This window comes from Lonchura striata, chromosome 20 (assembly GCF_050655825.1).
Source record: "Lonchura striata isolate lonStrDom1 chromosome 20, ASM5065582v1, whole genome shotgun sequence".
NCBI classification, from domain to species: Eukaryota; Metazoa; Chordata; class Aves; order Passeriformes; family Estrildidae; genus Lonchura; species Lonchura striata.
The window spans coordinates 5908618-5928092 of record NC_140722.1 but is presented as its reverse complement, the minus strand read 5'-3'; the positions used below and the strand labels follow the sequence as shown (position 1 = coordinate 5928092).

The 19475-nt window shown below is 42.6% G+C and overlaps 1 long non-coding RNA gene across 3 annotated transcripts; it reads right to left on the bottom strand.

The window, feature by feature from the left end:
• Nucleotides 1-768: 768 nt before the first annotated feature.
• LOC110469304 (uncharacterized) lies at nt 769-18473 on the bottom strand. Of its 3 annotated transcripts, XR_014949635.1 has the most exons (4): nt 14988-18473; nt 10659-10712; nt 1152-1252; nt 769-924 (listed from the first exon to the last, which is right to left on the bottom strand). It is a non-coding gene; the product is annotated as an uncharacterized LOC110469304 (long non-coding RNA). The 3 variants fall into 3 exon arrangements; XR_014949634.1 differs by lacking the exons at nt 10659-10712; nt 14988-18473 and adding an exon at nt 1416-2374; XR_002465223.3 differs by lacking the exons at nt 10659-10712; nt 14988-18473 and adding an exon at nt 1421-2371.
• Between the last annotated feature and the right edge of the window lie 1002 nt (nt 18474-19475).

Genomic DNA, 19475 nt, shown 5'->3' with positions numbered 1-19475 from the left:
CAAACTCTACAAAACCCTGGCAATGGTCACCCTTCAGCAGAGACCAGGTTCAGCAGGGCAGGTCTCCAGAAAGAGCTGCTGAGCCCTGACACCTCAGAGCTGAAATTTCATTTTCCCTCTCTTTTGTGCCACATCATCTCAGTGTGTGAGAGGGGCTGACCATGCTATGGCTGGAAGGGAGCTGCAGGCATCACTGTAAGGAATTTTGCACACTAGGATGTAGAAGAGGAAAGACTTCTGCAGTGGATCAAGATGCTTTTGAAAGCCTTCCCCACAGTCAGGTGGGTTTGCAATGTTAAAGGCTGTGCCCTGGGCACAGAGAAAATGTGAGAATGGAAGAGAGCCTTGTGTTGTTACACACAGACACTTGTGCTGTTTTGTAACACATAGAGGAATATCCTTTCTCTTTCTGTTTCTTTTCTTTGAAACAAACAAAAACAAAACCAGAAACTTCTCCAACTTCTGTAGCTTACAAAGTTGCTTTTTTTTTTTTTTTTCCCTGTAGTAACTCTTAACTAAATATATCCCCTGTAAAACTCCACATGTACAAAAGGAAACCCCAAGTTGCTTTCCATCAAACACCCCTAAGCAGGGATTAGAACTGGATGATCTTTAAGGTTCTTTCCAACATAAATTATCCATGTTTCTATGATTCTTTGGTCGAGTGTATGCTAAGGCTCTCACTGAACTGCCCTATAGCCCTGCTCTTTGTCTCTGCATATTTATCACTATAAATTTCAAAGAAGTTGACCATCAAAGTCATCAGGGTTTGGTCAATGAGTGTTTATTATTATGAATATGCCTGGTGATTATGAAAGGTTGTCCTATATATGTCTGCTCCTTACACAGTCTGCTGTGCTCACTTCTTACATGTGCTTTCCTAAACGTTCCAGTCACAGGCCAAGCTTCATCCAGCACAGGTGTCTGAAAATGAAATCGGAAGAATTCTGCTCATAAATTGGCCTGGCATCTCAAATTAAAGGGCAAATGGCTTTGCAGCTCTGCCCCTTACAAGCCAGTCTGTGAGCACAAACATTACAGGAGCCAAACACCCCTGCAAAAAAGGACAAGCATAACCACAATAAAAAAAAAAAGCCTATTCCTTTTAGAAACTATTAAATAAAGCAAAATGCATGCACTGTTGTACTCACTGTTGATTTCCATACCAGGTTGCTTCAGTCACACATGGGAGTTTTGCAGGTGATATTACATGTCTTGGATGCAGCATTACAAATTGATTCAAAGCCATTTGCTGGGGGAAAAAAAAAAAGGGAAGGAACTCAGCAGGGCAGAAAAATAAACATTGCTCTGAAAAAAAAAATCCATCTACAATCAGAAATAAATTACAAAGGAATTGCAAAAAAAAATTATACCAAGGAACAATTTGAAAAAAAAAATAGATTTTTGAGTTTTACCTGACCATGGAAATAACCAGTGTTCCTTCAGCTGATTCATTCTCCACAAAACTGTTCTATTTTCTGTCACCTAAAAATATCTGGCTCCTTTTTGAAGAACTGATGAAGAACCTGGCACCTTTTTCTTCTCCCAACATGCTCCAGCTTGAAAACATCAGAGCTGTGATGCTGAGCTTCTCTCCTCAGCCAGAGTGTGAACAGCAAGGATAGGATTTCTCCCATGGAGATTTAACCACTGAAAAAGTGGGTATCAAGTGTAAGCCAGCTCTCTGGGCACTTTTTACCACCAGGATAGAGAGAAAAGTCTTTTGGGGGTGCCCCTGATTATTGGCGTATAATTTAGACTAAACACCTGTAAGTAGGTGAGATGGATCCCACCCACAGAGCTTTCTTCTTCCTCGAGGCCAATTAGATATAAATGCTGCTTCATGATCTAATTTCAAGACTTTGAAACAAGGCTTTCAGTCAAAAATGCAAATTCAGTGAAAACCAGACCTTTTTGTGGGAAAGGGCTGGCTTCTGATTCCTGTCTTTAAAAGATATTTAGAAGAAAACAATAGGTGTGGTTTCTATATTTTCAAAAAGCAAAATTTCCATTTTCTGTTTGAAACACGTCTTGTATTTGAAATTCACATAATGTATAGTCATTTTAAAAGAAGGGTCAACATAAAAAAGGACTCATTCCACTGGCCCAGCCTTTCCCCTTATATTTAAATCACAGATCTGCAAAGAAATTTCAATTTTTTTCCCTTTCATCCTGATTTAGATGAGGAAAAAAAAATCCAATCAAAACTTCAAACATCTATTTGGGAAACAAAAGCTATTTCCAATACAGCTTTAATGCTTTACCTACAGGTGAATCACTCTGTGTAAAAAGGCTGAGGACAGTTCAGCTGTGTTGAGAGAATCCTCCTGCTATGGTTTTCACTCTTCTTTTGTTGGAATTTAAAATGTCCCTCAGACATTTTTGGAGGTTCCAGGCCCAGGTCAGAAGCATTTGAGACCCTGGCAGGCAGCTGGAAACAGCTGTGATTTTGGGTTTGAACCATGGAATGATTTACCAACCTTGCAGGAAGAACAAGAAGTCACAAAAGTTTAGATATTAGAGTAGAAGTAGCCACAAAGTAGAGGGAAGAATTTTTTAGTGCTGTACAGGAGGGTTTTAACACCTGTACAGGGGGGGTTTAGTTTTGTACATGGGGGTCAGAGGTTTTAAGATGGAGGAATGTAGGCCGGTCTCGTTCCTCCTCTTTCTCCTTCCTTACCTCCATGTTCTTGGTGATGTTGGCACTCACAGATTGGTTTAGAGTAGAAAAGCACCATTTAATATAGGTAATAGGCATTGGGAAAAACTGTAACCATGAAACACGTAATGTACCATATAAAAGATAGAAAAGAACCATTTAATATAGGTAATAGGCATTGGGGAAAACTGTAAACATGTAACACGTAATGTACCATATAAAAGATAGAAAATCACCATTTAATATAGGTAATAGGCATTGGGAAAAACTGTAACCATGTAACACGTAATGTACCATATAAAAGATAGAAAGGCACCATTTAATATAGGTAATAGGCATTGGGGAAAAACTGTAACCATGTAACATGTAATGTATCATATAAAAGATAGAAAATCACCATTTAATATAGGTAACAGGCATTGGGAAAAACTGTAACATGTAACACATAATGTCCCATATAAAAGAGAGCAGCAGCCCTGGGCGGGGAGAGAAGAAGCAGTCGGGGTCAGAGAGGATGTCAGGGTGTGTGTGTGCCTCTGCCTGAGCTGTGAGCAAACCACAGCAGCCCCAGAAGAAAATCTTTTAGATAACTTGCAATAAACTGCCTTGAGACTGAACAACAGAGACTGCTGAGCCTTTCTTTGGAAGCTCGGGCTGGAGGAGAGACTTTTCCACCACACGGAGCCCCTGAACCAGGCTGGGTTCTGACACTCTTTAGCTGTTTGGAGCCCAGCCCCAGCCCTTGTTTGTGCATCCAGCTGAGCTGTGGGACGCAGGAATTGGCTGAACACCATGGGAGGTGCTGGGCACAAACCTGAGCGTGCTTTGCTTGTGCTCTGAGCCCAAAGGACTCGCCCCAGGTCCCCTCTGAGAGCCACGCAAGAAGGTCAGCAAGGGACCAATAAACCCTGTAACAGATAGCCAAGACCCAGAGGAAGATTTGCTTTTCCTGTGGGTGAGATGGTGCTGGGCTGTGCCCTGCAGATGGGCAAAACAGCTCCTGGTTTCACCTGGGCAGAGCAGAGTTGTCCTCTCCTCACAGACACAGTTTCCACCCCAGCATCCTGTAGTGCCCTGGGAGCTCTTGCCACCCCTTGGAGCAGCCACAGGGACACCACTGCTGAAACAGAGCTGGCATCTCAGGAACTGAGCTGTCCTGCAGATGCTTTTAACATCAGAAAGAGGAAACAGTCCAGGGAAAAAGATGCAGACCTGGCAAGTTCTTCTTTGTGGGGGAGAAAAGAAAAAGGAGAAGGAGAAATGGTGAAGAGTTTTGTCTTTTCTTCAGATGGAGAGAGGACAGAGGAGGGAGCACTGGTTGGTGCCTTAGCTGCTGATGTTGCAGGCTGTAAGTGACAGGGGTAAATGCCCCATTCCTGGCCCTGAGAGCAGGGTTGTGTTCACAGGGTGCCCCTCTCCTTGTCTCTAGGCTGCAGGATGGCTTTTGCAGTGCTGTGCAGAGCAGCGGGGGGAATTACACCGGCTCCACGCGATACCCAGGAGGACAGAGAAGTGATGCTGACAACTGTGGGGTTCAGTGCCCTTTCAGAGAGTCCCCAGCTCCTCCATCTACCCAGAAATATCAGCCTTCATTTATTTCAGTAATTGAGATTGTAGGGCATTTTTGCTACAGAGAGGGACTTCAAAATAGTCATTGTGTAGATTCCAAAACCAATAAGCAAATATATGGAAGCCTATTTATTTATTTATTTTAACTGGGGGAAATTTTTTTTTTAAACCAGTCTCAGTATCTTTTGATATTTCAAATGCTGGGGCTAATAGTGTTTTCACTGGGGTAAATAAAATATGCACAGATCAACCCTACAACAGCAGACCTTGTTCTCGTTTCTCCAGTGGGCCAAGAATGGGTGTAGCCAAGAGTAGAAGCAGATCCCCATCTGATAGAGGAATGGGATATTGAAAACAGCAGGAAAATGCTTAATTGTTGGTGCAGTACCCAACAAAGCCACCCCAGCTGCCATCTTGGCTTTTCCTTCTGATTTTTAAGCAGTGTCATTGCAGGTCTCCTAATGCAAGCCAGACTGAAAGTCCTGGGGGATGGCTGTCTCACAGCTGACAGTGCAGCAGAGCAAGAGGCTGCTCCAGCCAGGCCAGCCCTTGGATGTTCAAACCTTTTTCTTCTCAAGGCAAATAGTTCACTGTGAACAGTTATGAGCTTCCAGGTTTGTGGGATCCACATGTGGGCTTAGGTCTTGTTGCAGTTAAGGGAAATAAACACATTATGTGCTGATTTGGGAGTTACACAGTCTCTGGTTTGTCTTTCACAAGGGTACAGCTCACATGTAGTTTTAACCACTGAAAAAGTGAGTATCAAGTGTATCAAGTGTAAGCCACTTCTCTAGGCACTTTTTACCACCAGTATAGAGAGAAAAGCCTTTTTGGAAAGAAAGAAAAGAGAGAGAAAATGAGAAAACTTTAATTGAATCCACTTTGCTTCCATCCCTCTTTTCTTCCCTTCCTCCTGTGCATTTTCTTGATGTATGAGAACACTCGTGTGATGCACACAAATCCAAGGCACTGGACTAAATGTTTGAATATTATTTTCAAAGAGATAGAGCCCCTCTCTCTTGGCTGAAATCAGAAAGAAACTGGAGCTCTGAAATAAGAGTCCAGGTAGAATACCAGGAGTCCTCATTCCTGTCCAAGATGCTCTGAATTCAGATCAGTGTCTGCTTGGATTGGCTCCCAGGTATGGAGCCTCTGTGAGCTCTACTTTTATCTTCTCACCTCCTGATTCCCTTTTACTTCTTGTTTCCATCAATGGTGAGAGCTTTACCTTTCCCCTTCATGAAATCCACACCAGAAACTCCCCTCTCCTGCTGTGACAGGCATGTTTGATGATGATTTGGTGTGGCTCTTCATGGCTTTAAGGGAACTTTCCCTCAGATGTCTAAACCACATATTTTCTCTTCTCTGGAAGAACCAGGGGAAGGCAGGTGGTTAAGAATATTCTGTACATATATATTGTAGGCAATCTGGGTTAAAAACATTTGACCCAGCCTAGGCTAATATACTTCAGTGTGTCTGAAGTCAGAACAAAGCCCATTTTTTTGATTCATGGGCTCTACGTGCAGGGGAATGGCACAAGACAGACTGTCCCTGTCCTCCTCTTGGCTCACGTCAAACGACAGAAGATTTGCACACAAGTAAAAAGGTCGCCTTGAAATTATATGAATCATTCTGAGGGGCTTTGCCCTACCTTGCCTTTTCCAAGTCATCTCTAATTCCTCTTCAAGGTATCACGTGAAAGAAAACCACAACAGACTGTGCCATGGCTTGCTCAAGTAGCTTATTTTTATCCAGCAGTGAATATCTTCACTTCCCTCTTTTCCATGGATTGATGGCTCTCCCAAAATCTCTTTCTGCAACAGAACTCATTCCAAATTTAACTGTATCTGCACTGAGGACTTCTTCAGGAATCAAATAAATTATTTTATCTCATTTTTTCTTAAATGATGTAGTTTTTATCAAGAGATCATGGAAAAAGTTCAGTGGAAAAAAAAAGTACTTTTACCTCAGAAAGTCTCCCTTGGTATCACAACTGCTCTCATGCCTCTGTTTCCAAAATTAAGCTGTCCTGCACTGAGCAAAATCAGTCAGTTTACACTCAGCTTTTTTTCCATTCCATTTTCATACAGATTTAATTGCTTAGAACTTTAGCTGGCAAGAGCTGCATGAAAATTGGTGTAGGTATCAGTAACTGACCTCTTTTCTTCATAGAAATAATAAGGTATCCACGCTTCCTGCTCTTTTTTAATTTAATCAAGAAGCCAAAATAGTTAATTATATTGCAAAGATATAACATATTGTCAAATAAAAAATCAGACAAAGGAAGAAATAAAAATGAAAACTGTGTGTGCTACCCCAGCAGGTAACGTGGGCTGTGACTGCAGCCAGGGATGGGGCAGGGAATAAAGTAGTAGTGCACGAATAAGGGTTTTACAGCCTTAACTGAGAAAGAAACAAAACCAGCCACAAAATAAAGAAACATGCTGGAGAGAGGAATATTTCTAGCCATGCAGAGCAGTGATGTTCTCCCACAAGGACAAGGAGCAGCAGAACACTTCTTTTCAAGCAGGTCTTGATCCTCATTTAAGCACGCACAGCACAGCTGACAGCAACTGCCTGAGAGCTTCCCCCAGCCCTGCATGTCTGTACTCTTAAAACAGTCACTGGAAGAAGGAAACATTGATTTTTTTTTTTCAGTGTGCCTGCTCTGAGCTAACTGGGAAATGAGGAGTGCTGGAATCAAAGCAAGCACTTTATTTTGCTGTGCAGTTTATTGCTTTTAAGCAATTTACTACCAAGACTTGACAAATCCCCTGTCGTCCCCCACCCCAAACATGACATTTTTATCTGCATCCTGGCTTCAGAAGTCTCCTGACTCTGGTAGAAACCTCTGAGCCGAAGAAACCTAAATTCATTACTTGTCTTGCTCATAGAAATACTTATTTCAGTAAACCAGGAAGAGACTGAGCTGTCTTCTGTCTCCAGCCTGGAATTCTGGATCTCCACAAATGTGTGTTCTTCCTCTACATCAGGGACAAAGCATGGCCCCCTGCTGCAAGTGACTGCTCAAGATTTCATGTCAGGCACCCTCCTTTAGTGCAACTTCATGCTCTTCCTCTTTTATCTGAGCCCAGAGCAGGTCCAAACTGGAACTTCAAACATACAACCAACAGATGTTGTGAACATCAAGGGCTGCAAAAGGCAATTCAAATCTCATGATCCCAAAAGAGGAACTTGCTTTGTGAAATGCTTTCTTGCATATACCCACAGATACTAGAAATCTCATGAGGACAGCCAGGCTGATAACATTTCCCCTGTCCTGAAGGAACACTTGCCCAGTCAGAACAAATAAGGACATTTTAGTAGCTGCAAACACAAACCAGAGCCCTGTTTCAGCCACACAGCTGAAGTGCTGCATCTCTGCCTAAGCACAAACCCCAGCTGGAGCCCACAGGCACCCTTCTCACTCACATTCAATTCTAGCAGCCATGAAATTGCTTCTCTGACCCAAATTTTGTCTCCCTGTACCTGGTAGTTCCACTATGCCCACCCAGTGTTCAGCTCTTGGAGACATCTGCAACCCATCAACTAAGTTTTTATTAAAGTTTTTATTACTCACAAGAGGCTATCTCTTTTAAGGGAGAGGTGGGGTGGACTTCTTTGTCCTCAGGCTGCTGAAATACACAAATATTGTCACATTTGCTGGGGTGATTTCAAAATAAATAAATGAAGCCTGTGGGCTGGGCAGGGATGGAGGTTTACAGCTGCAGGGTGTAAAATTGGAATCCCCATCCACGGCCCCGCCGCAGGGCTGCTCCCCTTGCACAACATGCAAAGGAAGGAAGTTGGAAGGAAGCAATTTATGAGTTAGCTCTGAGTAATACAGTGATATGGTTAGCAATGCAGAGGTAGAAAAGCCTGTATGCCAGAGTGAATGTACGTGGGCTTGTAAATCAGTGCTGAATGGGAAACTACAGTGAGAAGAAGAAATGCTGCCCAGATTTACCAGGGAGTGTGTGGCAAGGTCATGGGTAACAGGAGGTGCATAAAATAAAGGGACTAGGGGAAGAAAAGTGTTTTTTTGTATTTTATACCTCCACCTCAAATGTCACATAAATGGACAACCAGTGTTTTCCTTTCCTTCATAATTTCCTCTGAAAGAGGAAACTGCTGCAGAAGACAATTATTTTCTCCTAGGAGCCAGTCAGAGAAGGATGGGACATATTTACTTATTCAATAGGCAGAGTCCTGATTCAGAGATAATAGAAGGGTTTTATCCTGTAATTTTGCTTATTACTCTCCTTTACTTTTTCACAGTTCTTAATAATGAACAACTTCAGATAGAACAAAACACACTCAGAGTCACTCAGCTCCTGAGCTGAGCTTGAATAACATAGCAACGTTTTCTAGAGACCAAAAATATTTAGTGGCTTTTTCCCCTGTCATTTGGCACTTCTGTCTAATTAACTTATTGGACCTGTCGATAATCAAAGATATCATAAAACCCAAGGGTAAAGGCTATGCTTCCAATTCTCTTTTTCTTTTTTTTTAACTGAAAAAGAACAAGACCTCTGATACATGCTTGAGTTTTGATAATCCATGAAGGTTCAGAAAAAGTTTGGGAAATTTATCAAAACAAACTTGAGGCTTTTTAGATTTAGTAATCCATATTTAATTTATTACTTTAGACAGCTCCAGCTACCAATTCCTACACATTTGTTTAAAGGAAGAGGTCTAATAGCAATGTTTCTGTCTCCAAAGATAAAGTCCAGCATTTAAAGGTACAAGAAATGTAAATTGAACAGAGAATTTGAAACCATCTGCTGAATTTTTATTTAATTAAGGCCTCATCTGCATTTGAAACACAAATTAAAGAGTGAATTTAAATGAAAAAGAGATTGATGAATAACTTCACGGGCATCTGAGTTCTGGAACAAGAGTGCATTGTCCTTATTTACCTTAATACAGTTGGAAATGATGTTATTCAAATTAGAAACACAGACTTCTCTCTTCAAGAACAAGAGCATCGATATTTGGAGTTAATCAGAAACACTCAAGAGCAATAGATGTGAGACAGTTTATTGGAAAACTTAGGAAGGAATTGTGAAATGAGCTTTGTGCTCCAGTGTAGCATATTTCATAGAACTTTAGGGAAGTTCCAAGCTCTCCCAAACCTCACAGACTGTCGTTCTGAGGAAAAGCTTCCTTGGGTGTAAATCTGGTGCAATAAATAGAAATAAGGGTTTGTTGTTGAAGAACAAAATGAATAGCAAGCACAAGTGTAATCATAGGCAGTTTGGGGTTGCATGGGTCCTGCCAGATAGATTCAAACTGAACACAGAGAAGTTGCAAAAACTGAGCACCCCAGGGAGAGCGTAAGGTTGAAACCCCAGCCTAGCTGAGCAGATCCAAAAGTCCATCCCGAAACGCAAGATTTCCTGGAATCTCTCCAGCCACAGAACAAAGGATCCATCTCCTTCACTGCTGCACCAAAAAAAGGAGTCCTTTGTGCTTTTCAGAACAGGACTTGCACCCATGAATTGAGAAATCTCTCCTTTAACCTGGCATGAGTGCAGCAAGCCCGAAACTGCCATCGAGCTGCCCCACGAAACTGATGAGACACTGGTTTTCTCTCACAAGCCCCAGTGGTGAAATACACGGATTTCAAGTCACACTTTTGCTATATGCAGTTTTTGCTGTCATCAACATTTCCCTGACCCCACTGCCCTGCACAACAGAACCAACTTCATTATGGATAAGAAGATCCAAAATGTTTCTCACTGAATCTTCTTCCACAAACCAGGCTTAAGTGATTCATATAAAAGAGGTTCTGGAGACAAACAGGCATAAGTTTTCAAAATGTAAAGCATTCTTTTTTTCATTGTTTGTCAAAATGGATAAACCCCAGGGTGTTCAATCTGACCTGTGCACGACCACACAAGCTTTGGAACTGATACAGCCTTGTTCAGCTCTAGGGAGCTTAGCTAGTGATTTCAAAGGAAACGTGAAAATGGAGGCTGAATCTGACCTAAACCAGGTTACTAGTCTTGTCCTAAAAAATAAAACCAAAATTCTTCCTTTTTTTGGAAAGCCAAAATGTCATAGCAGCAGTGGGTCTGTGTCAGGTGTTTCATTACAGAAGGTCACATGTGAACATGTTCCCCTTCCTTTGACAACTGGATGGACCACCATATATGCTGGAAGAGTACTAATATAAAAAAAATTAAAATTAAAATACCGACCACACTAATAGCCCCATCAGGGAACAGCAATGAACTCACAGTGTAGATGATAAAAAGAGCAGCTGTAGCAATTTTATATTCATTACTTGTGTTTACAGCCTTCTGCAGAAAGTAGGAAGCACTGTGCTTCAACACCCAAATACATGTAATTTTCCCCCCAAATAAACAAACATATATTTTAAAAATTATTTCTCCCAAAATTATTTCTTCTCAGAGTCAAAACTTACCTCAAAATGCATGGAACACAGACAGAGCGGGTTGCACAGAAGCCTAAAATCCTCCTGTAAGTAAATAAAACCAAATAACTGTAATAAAAAAAAAGTTAATTCTAGTCTTTTGTTTGTTTCCATTGTAAAATTGCCACGGGACTGAGGAAATATACTAGTGCTTAATTTTAATAGTTCCATCATTGTAGATTGGCTGGGTATTAATTGTGTTAATGGTGATCATACTGAATTCATTTGGTATTTATTGAGAGACCACCTGTGCACCCATATGGTTTCCATCATTATTTAGGAGTAGTTAATGGACCCATTAGGAGTTAGCAGAAAGATGTGGGCTGGCAGTACTTCCCGAGAGTGGTGGAAACATTCTGTTGATATCCATTGCATTTTGAGGATTTTCCAAAGAGCTATTTGCTTCCCACCAATTTTCTCTCACTTTAAATTATGTATATATTCTCATCTTAGCTTTCAAGAACTCCCGGAAAAATTAACTCATGTTTCTTTGCCTATGACAAATCTGAAGGGACAACCTTTAGCCTTTTGATTTTGCAAAAGATCTCCTTGCATGTTTCCTGCGTGGCTCCCTGGGGGAGCAGGGCAGAGGAAAGCTTCCAGCATCTCTGGTGGGTGGGTGCACTCGTGTGCTGGGGGGAGAGGATGGGGAAAAGGGGAAACGTTTACTGGGACTCTTGCCCTGCAGTGTGACAAATTTGCCCACGCAATGTGTAGTGTCAGTTGTGCAAGACCAGAAACCTGTGGTGGGGAGGGGATGGTGGGGGAGTCACATGCAGGGAGTCAGCCTTGACTGTCAGCAGAGGAGAAGGAAGAATGCTTGGGCTGGGTGTGGTGGTAACCAAGGCTGCTGGCTGACCGCAGTGACCTCCTGCTTTGATCCACAGATCTGAAAAGATCTGCTCAGGCCCCGCTGCTGCACGGGCTGAGCAAACACGCCAGGGGCTGGGGCAAAGAATTTCCATTTCTGGTGCCATGACAATGGGCAGATGGAGGAGCATCTGTGCAGCTTCAGTGCAAAAGGACAGTTACTTTGTTCAAACTGCAATCTCTGAAGCAGTCAAAAAGTGCTCATTTCCACAGAAACAGGGATATATAGCATCCCCCACATACTTGAAAAATCCAGGCTTATTTGCTGGGCACATCCCAAACAATACAAGGCTTATGCAAACTTTGCTATGTGCCAGTGTCCAGCTGTCAGCCATCTTCAATAACATCTGAACTTGTTGCCCAATTGCAACCAAATTGAATAAATCAGCAGAGGTCCCAAAGTTTTTAGGTCTTGTAAAAATGGGGGGAGAAGATAGAGGAAGAGGAGAGATCCCAGCCAATGCCCGTACAGAGTACAAGGGGCTCAGTTTTCTAGTCTAGATAGCAAATAATCTACTCCTCAGTGAAGTTTTTTCTCTCTTACAGGTATCTGAAAGATTTCTCCTATGTTTAAAGATTTTCAAAACTCTTTCCTTCTCACAGACTTGCTTTTTGAGGGAAGAAACATTGATGCAGCTCTCCTAGATTTCAAGTAAGCTAGAAAGTCACATATCACAAAGAAACCTAAATTCATTACTTGTCTTGCTCATGGAAATGCTTCTTTCAGTAAACAAGGAAGAGACTGAAATGTCTTCTGTTTTTGCTAGGTAAACAATTAAGTTAACAGTTATTCATCATGAGTATATTCACAGTGTGAATGAGGCCTGAAACAATAATTTCTGCATGTAGGGAATATAATCAAGGTATTTGTGGCGTGACTCTGGTGATTATTCATACTTACATTCACAACCTGATGCTGATAAATTGGGCTGTGTTCTCACCAACACACCTCTGGTATTTAAGAGGTCACTTTTCTGTACCTTAGGGAGTCAGGTCAGACTTCAGTGCACCTCATGACAAGGACACCTTCCTTGTCTAAACTCTGTTTTTTGGGCTGTTTTCTTAAGCAGCTACTAATGAAACAGATATACCTCTACACGAGCATTTTCACAATCCCCTTTTGAAGGAAACCTCTCAAATCTCTTAATTTACTATGCTTAAATCTGAAATGCACAACAGCCTCAAACTGTACAAATTACATTATTTTTGGGGAAATTTCAACCAAAATTGGTGCATTCAAAGGACTTCAACTCTCTCAGTCCAGTGCACTGGATTAGATCTACTGGAAGAGATCCCACAAATATGTGGGATGGGAGGTCAGATTCCCATCACCAGCAGTTTAACCCAGACTCATCCCCATCACCTTGCTCCTCCAGCCTGGCCTGTGTTTGTGCCCATGTCAGCTCTCTGTGGAGATCAGAGCATGAGTGCAGAGTGGGTTACTGCCCTCCACAAGTTTCTTAAGAATTCAACATATTACAAGGTTATTTTCCACATTTTAAGAAAAGTCAGTTCAATTTTTTTCTTTCTGCTGCCTAAAAATAGCACAAAGCTTTTTTTGCTTTTTGTTTCATGTATCGGTGATGTAAAATGTTGGTGGCTTGAAATTTCATAACACTGAGAAGAAGGGAGAATTGGATGGCTTCACAGCAAAACCTAACAGCTGTCCAACCTTCTGAGCCCTCAGCATGGCTGTGCCATGTGTCCAAATCCACTCATAGATGGTTCTTTACTGGGCTGGTGTGAAGCAAATAATGGCTTCAGCTCCTGCCCTGAAAGATTCTGCCTTAAAAGAGGAGAGCCTAATTGCCACCCTGCTTGTAAAACCTTGGTGCAAAATTAATGAGAGCTCCATAAGAGCTGAAGAGCCTTTGTGCCTGGGAGAGGTCAAGGTAAGATCTTAAAAAATGGGGACAATTCTGAACTAACACATTCAGGGAAAAAAGGACTGCAAAAACATGCAAATGTTTTCTGGTGGTTTTGGTAAAACACTCAATATGCTGAGTCCAAAGGCTGGGCTTGTCTGGTTGTTACAGAATTTAGTGGCATCTTTCTGAAACGGGACAATTTGAAAGCAAAAGGTTTTCTGCTGTAAATTGCCTTTGATTCTTCCAACTTTCTTCAGCCTGATATACCCCACCTTCCTTTCCCAGCCATGTTTTCCTCTCAGCCTGTCTCTCCAGCCTCTTAGTAATGCTTCCTCCTTTATGCTTTCATACTTTTTCTAGTCACTTCCGCTCCTTTATATAAAAGGACCTAAATCACAAACCTTTTTAATTCCAATAGCTTCATGCTTGAATTTTTTTCAATATCACAATAATTCTCCTTTACATTTTTCAATTTTTCCTTATTTGCATATTCCCTCATTTCATTCTAGCACTCCTGCTATTGTTTAGTCTACTGTCTTTATATTTCCTATCTACTTTGCAAAAATACAATACTAAAAATATTGGAATTGTTTTACATTGGAAAGTTTAGCTTCTCTGTGGCTCCATATATGTGAAACTCTTCTGTGCTGTTCAAGAGGCACAAAATGATGCCAAATTTCCACAGGGTGCTCCTGTTCAGCTGCACAGAGCTGTGCTTGGTGCTGCTAGCCTTGGTCTAGCTGTTCCAGAGCAGGAGGGGTTTTAGGGGATTACTGCTCAATGTGGGTCTTTTCAGATCTTCATTTTCTTACCTTCCTCTCTGGTGTGATGAATCTGTGCACAAGGGCTTTAAAATCTACTGTCACAGTGGAACCATTTCACTGCCTGTTACTTAAAATCCCTCCCTCATCCTACAGCTGAGGCTGCACTTGAAATCCAAAACACCTCCATGCATTATCTACTGCTTTATTCTGTAAGAAAGCACTGGAAAGGACTGAAAACAAAGCAAACTGAAACTCTTTGCATTTAAAAGGGGTTAAAATCCTCTTGCAACATCCCTTTTAAGCTAAAATGAGCAGACAGTGGATCCTCCAAAAATCCACACTGAAGCAGCTCTCAAGCAGTTCCATAAGGCTCAGATCCATCACATCTTCCCTACAAATATGAGAGTCCATTCCATAGCTAGCTCCTTCCAGTGTATTTTTGGGGTGTAAATACAATAATGAAGCACAGGATGCTGTACAAAGCTTGGGGGAAAGCAGGTAAGATGTATGGAACCAGGAAAGGAATTCCCATCAGCCTTTGATCTGTGTGTTAAGACTCTACAGAAACTCCCCCTGAAAATGAAATATCTCGTTATTATTATTATATATTTTAATGGACTTCTACCCTTCCCTCCCCTGGGTACAGTTTGTGTGGCAAAAAAATACTGTGAGATCTGTTCTGTCCCCCATGTTTTGGCTCCCAGGGAACTGAAGAACCGTGAGAAGGTCTGATCTGATGTTATTTCAGCCCCACAAATAGCTCCCTGAGTGATTCAAAGTGCTTGCAAAAAAAAGAAAAAAAAAGTCAACACAAATACCTGGAATGAAAATATAAGTCCCCAGAGCCACACACACAGTGCAGTTGGTCAGAGCAGGAAGGGCTGACAACCCAAGCCCTCTTGGTGGTGTCCAATGTCTCTGAAAGGTTCTCTGGGTGATTTGTCCATGGTTAACACCATGCTCAAGGGGAAGTGGAAGGAGTTCTATTGTTCCTTTTCACCAGCTGTACTCAGCTGCCTATGGCTCCCCTTCTTCTCTGAGAGCTCAGCAGAGACTGAACCAGACCTCAGCCTTCTAAACCAGTGAAGCTCCACGGCTTCAGAGCTGGATGCAGCATTTTCCTTCTCAGTCCTCTGTGCCTGCGGGCTGCAGGATGACAGGAATTTCAGTGTGCTGCCCTGAGTGAACTGTGCTTTCCCTTCTAAACACTGGGCTCACCACTGAGACCACCTACACCTAAACTGAACCCAGCTGCTCCCAACACAACTGCCTGCCACTGCTGATCCCATCCCTCCCCACTCCAGAGGATGTCTCCTCTGCCCCCACCAGGGGTACGGCTGTGCAGGTAAATTATTTTGTACAAAACTTGTGTTCCAACCTCAGGGAACATACAACCACTGTGTCTACTTCCCCTTCCACTTGGAGTGGGGCTTCCAGCAGACACTGTGGGAGTCCATGACAGCTGATTATGGTGAGACCAACACAACTTTTGTTGCTCTGTGTGGGAGGCCACAGGTATTATTTTCTGTGGCTGTGTAAACCACATATTAACTATAAACTCTTAGTCATCTGCAAGGGGTGTTATACCCTCTTCACTCATTACCTTATTTTTAGGCTTTATTCTCTTAAAAACTTTACTTATTTTCCCTTTTTTAGACATGAACGTGTGAAACACATATTCAGTGAAGATTCTGGAATCTACTGACATAAGAACTCTTGGTCCTAAAGCAAGGGGTATCTAAATATTATAGAATTGAGAGCTTACACTCTGTGGCACAGCAGATTTCAGCCAGTGAGTGCCAAGTTTAGGCTAATACTGAAAAGCCTGACCTTGGTTTTACCCATGCAGCGTCAATGCTTCATTAAAAACCAGAAGTTATTTACAGTGGTGCCCTGGGGTAGATGAAATCTACTGGGACTTTCTGACTGCCAGTGATGCAAAAGGATTATTTGGGTAGGAAAGAGCACTCCTGGACACTGGGCTGTAGGTCATAATACCCAAGATACTACTGTCATTTAGGTTGTGCCCATTTGTTTGCCCTTAAAAACCCTTTAACCTCCTTGTCTCTCCATCCAGCTCTTGGCTGTTCAGCTGGGCTGGGCACAGCTTGGCTGTTGTGATTTTATCATCCATACTGACCCAGGTGATCTCTAAAATGAAAAGGCTGATCAGACACAGAAGGGAATCTGGAAGACAGCATGTGTTTTTGGGGAGGAAAAACCTTCTGGAGAAAGGCTGCAAAGCCACATCTCAAATTCACTGAGTTTACAAATAATTTAGGCTCAGATTTTAAGCTCAAGCACATCTGGAGCCATTACTGCTCCAAACATGCGGTGCATGTTCTAGAATAAGGTAATTTAAAACTAAATAATTATAAAAAGCCCCAGGCAGAACCAACCCTCTGGCTTTTCCACAGAAGCAAGGCAGGACTGCCACCAAACTTGGTGACAACAAATTTGGAAGCCTTAAATGGAGTTACATAATAATGACAAATATCAAACAAACTGAAGAAAACAAGGGTGGGGGGAAATGTTGCTCTCCCTTTCCCTGTGCCTTCCTCATCTTTTCCTGGCCCACCCCTGTGTAAATGACTCCAATAAACCATGGAAAGAGCAACTTACCAGCAGCTGGCACTTTGGATCTGGGCAGATGCCAGCCATGGGGCTCACACTGGTTTGGAAACATGTTTGGTTTTTTTTTTTTTTTTAATATATGAAGTACATATGTGTCAGTCTGAATGGCTGAGTGAGCCACTGAAACCAAGATAAGCAAAGGCAGTATGTAACATGCACTCTGCATATTCTCTAGACCCTATGTTCTCTCCTATGCCAGGCTAACTCCTGTAATGAGGTTCTTATGCAACTTTATTCCAGTTACAGGGAGCCTGACTCCTTCTTCCAGTCAGCAGGAAATTTTCAGCTGACTATGGAGACCAGTTTTTGTCATAGATTTGTCAGGCAAAAGAAGCTGCATCATTTGGCTTTCAGTGCCCCAACCACGAAGATTTCTCTGTGCAATAAGAAATCAATTAGATTTTTCTATGCAATTAGATACAGAAATAAGCCATTTTCTTATTTGTGTCTGTGATTTATTCTGTGGAGCATCTTCTTAGTGGGATGACACTTGATGCTTCATAAAAAGGGAAAAAAATTACAGTTTCTGACCTAAAGAAATGCCCAGTGAGATGCTTGTGGCTCATGTTTGAAAGCAGCAATAAGGGCTGAGAAGAGGAAAGTCTCTCTGAACCAGTTGTGTAGTGGTGAGACTCCTACAGGGTAAAAGGGCCCATCTGAGTCAGAAGTGCTGAGGCTGAGGCAGGTTGGTATCACCATCCAGAGGAGCAGAACCTGTGTGAATCCCTCTGGCTGCACCCTGTCATCAGGTGTTTCATGGGGAACCAGGGCCCACATCCTGAGCATTCCATATCTTGGAGTCACACTGACACAAATGTCACTTTTTTGATTTTCTGACCTCCCCCCACAGAAGGTCTTTGAGCATCTGCCCTGTTTAGTCATTCAGCCATGTCTGAAAATAAGACTTTTCAGGAGAACAAAGTGTTTTCCTGTCTCTTAACTTGAGCTGGAGAATGGAGCATAGATTCCAGTTCACAGACTAAACATTGGGATGTATTATTTCTCCTTTTGTATTAGGACCCACATCAGTGACAGGGGACGGAAAAAACGTGTGAATCAGGTCATTTCCAAGTTATGTGATTCACTCTGATGGGATGTTGCATTTCTTTGTCTCTCTTCAAAGAATCACGTGGAACAAAACCACAACGGGCTGATGACTTGCTATGGGTGGGGGTGGGTGGAGGGAAAGAATAGAAGTGCCTCTTATTTTAGAAAATAATTATCCTGCTTATCTTCTTCCAGGTGTCTCTGAGGCTTGTGGAGGTTTGACAGGATTCCCACGAATGAGAACTTTTGCCCACAATTCTGCCCCATTATCTCTCTCACACATAATAGAGCTGGAGGCTTGTGGTCGAGTGACCTCAGCGTGGTTGTGAAAGCAGTTTGCTTGCATTATTCTCCCCACACGTGATTCCATAAGAGACACCACTCCATGCCTGGTTTTTTCCCTTAACTCTTCCCTCTCAGAGGAAAAGCACTGCATAAACTCTGATATGTGCCCCTCTATGTGTGGAACCTACGCTGAGCAATTTTTGGCATTTGCCCACTCAGTGCCCCCCGGGGTGGAGACTTTTTTGCCCCAGAAGGGCAGCACTCTTGGAGAGCAGTGCATGGCTGTGCCATGGTTGGAGCTGTGTGAAGAAGCTTCGCTGCTTTTTTGTTTGACAAAGACACCTGGACTCCAGATAAGGTGCTGTGCACAGGCAGAGCCCAGCACTGACCTCGTGGTGCCTGTTTGCCAGCCCAGAACACTCTGGCTCTCCTGAAACTGTATGATGGGCATCTGAGTCCTGTGGTATGGTGCAGGAAGGGAGCAACAGGGTCTGGGATAAAACAGATTTTTTCTTTCTTTAGAAAAGCTGAAATCCTGGGAGGGCATGAAATGGGGAAGTCCTGTTATGTTAAATTCCTCTATCAAGTCTATGCTTTCTTCTTGCAGCACTGCTTTTTCCCTCCTGCTTTCTTTGAATAGAGATATTGGGTCAAGGGGCAGTTAGAGGAGAAGTTGCCCTCTCCCTCCCTGAGCCCTGTGCTAGTGTGAAAAAGCAGACCAACTAAAGTTTGCCACCTCACCAGGCTCTGGTCAAAGTGGGGAACAGCTTGCAAAACTGTCTTCCTGCATGTTTGCAAAGCACTTAAGGGTCTGATTGTATTACTACGGTGCTGATAATAAATATTTTTAATAATGAAAGCAGGAAGACACTGTTTACTGGGTGCTGCATGAGAAAGGCAAAGTTGGCTATGGCTGCTTCCAAATGTGAGGAGACTGGGACAAGGAACTGTGTATGTAGGGTGGTGTTCAGAAAAGATTGCTTCTGATATCCAAATGAGGATGCAGAGGAGCAATCCCTAATGTGTTTGTTGCTGATTTGATGTAAAACCTCTCTCACACGACGAGACCCAGCCCCATTGCAGGTTCACAGGAGTCCCCAGGCAGCAGGGGTGCCGTGAGTGTGTGCCATAGGGCAAGGCAGGCTCACACCTGACACTGCAAGCAGCACAATGAACCTCCCTACTGCCATGCAGGGGAGCTCTGCTCAGTTAGTTAGGTCTCCCCAGTGTTCTGGAATAAAGATGTTCTCTGAGTGACAACAGGTTCAGACAGGAGACTCCCAGCAGCAAGCAAGTAGAGCCAGTAAAAGGATGGGAACACACAGTAACTTCTCCCTGTG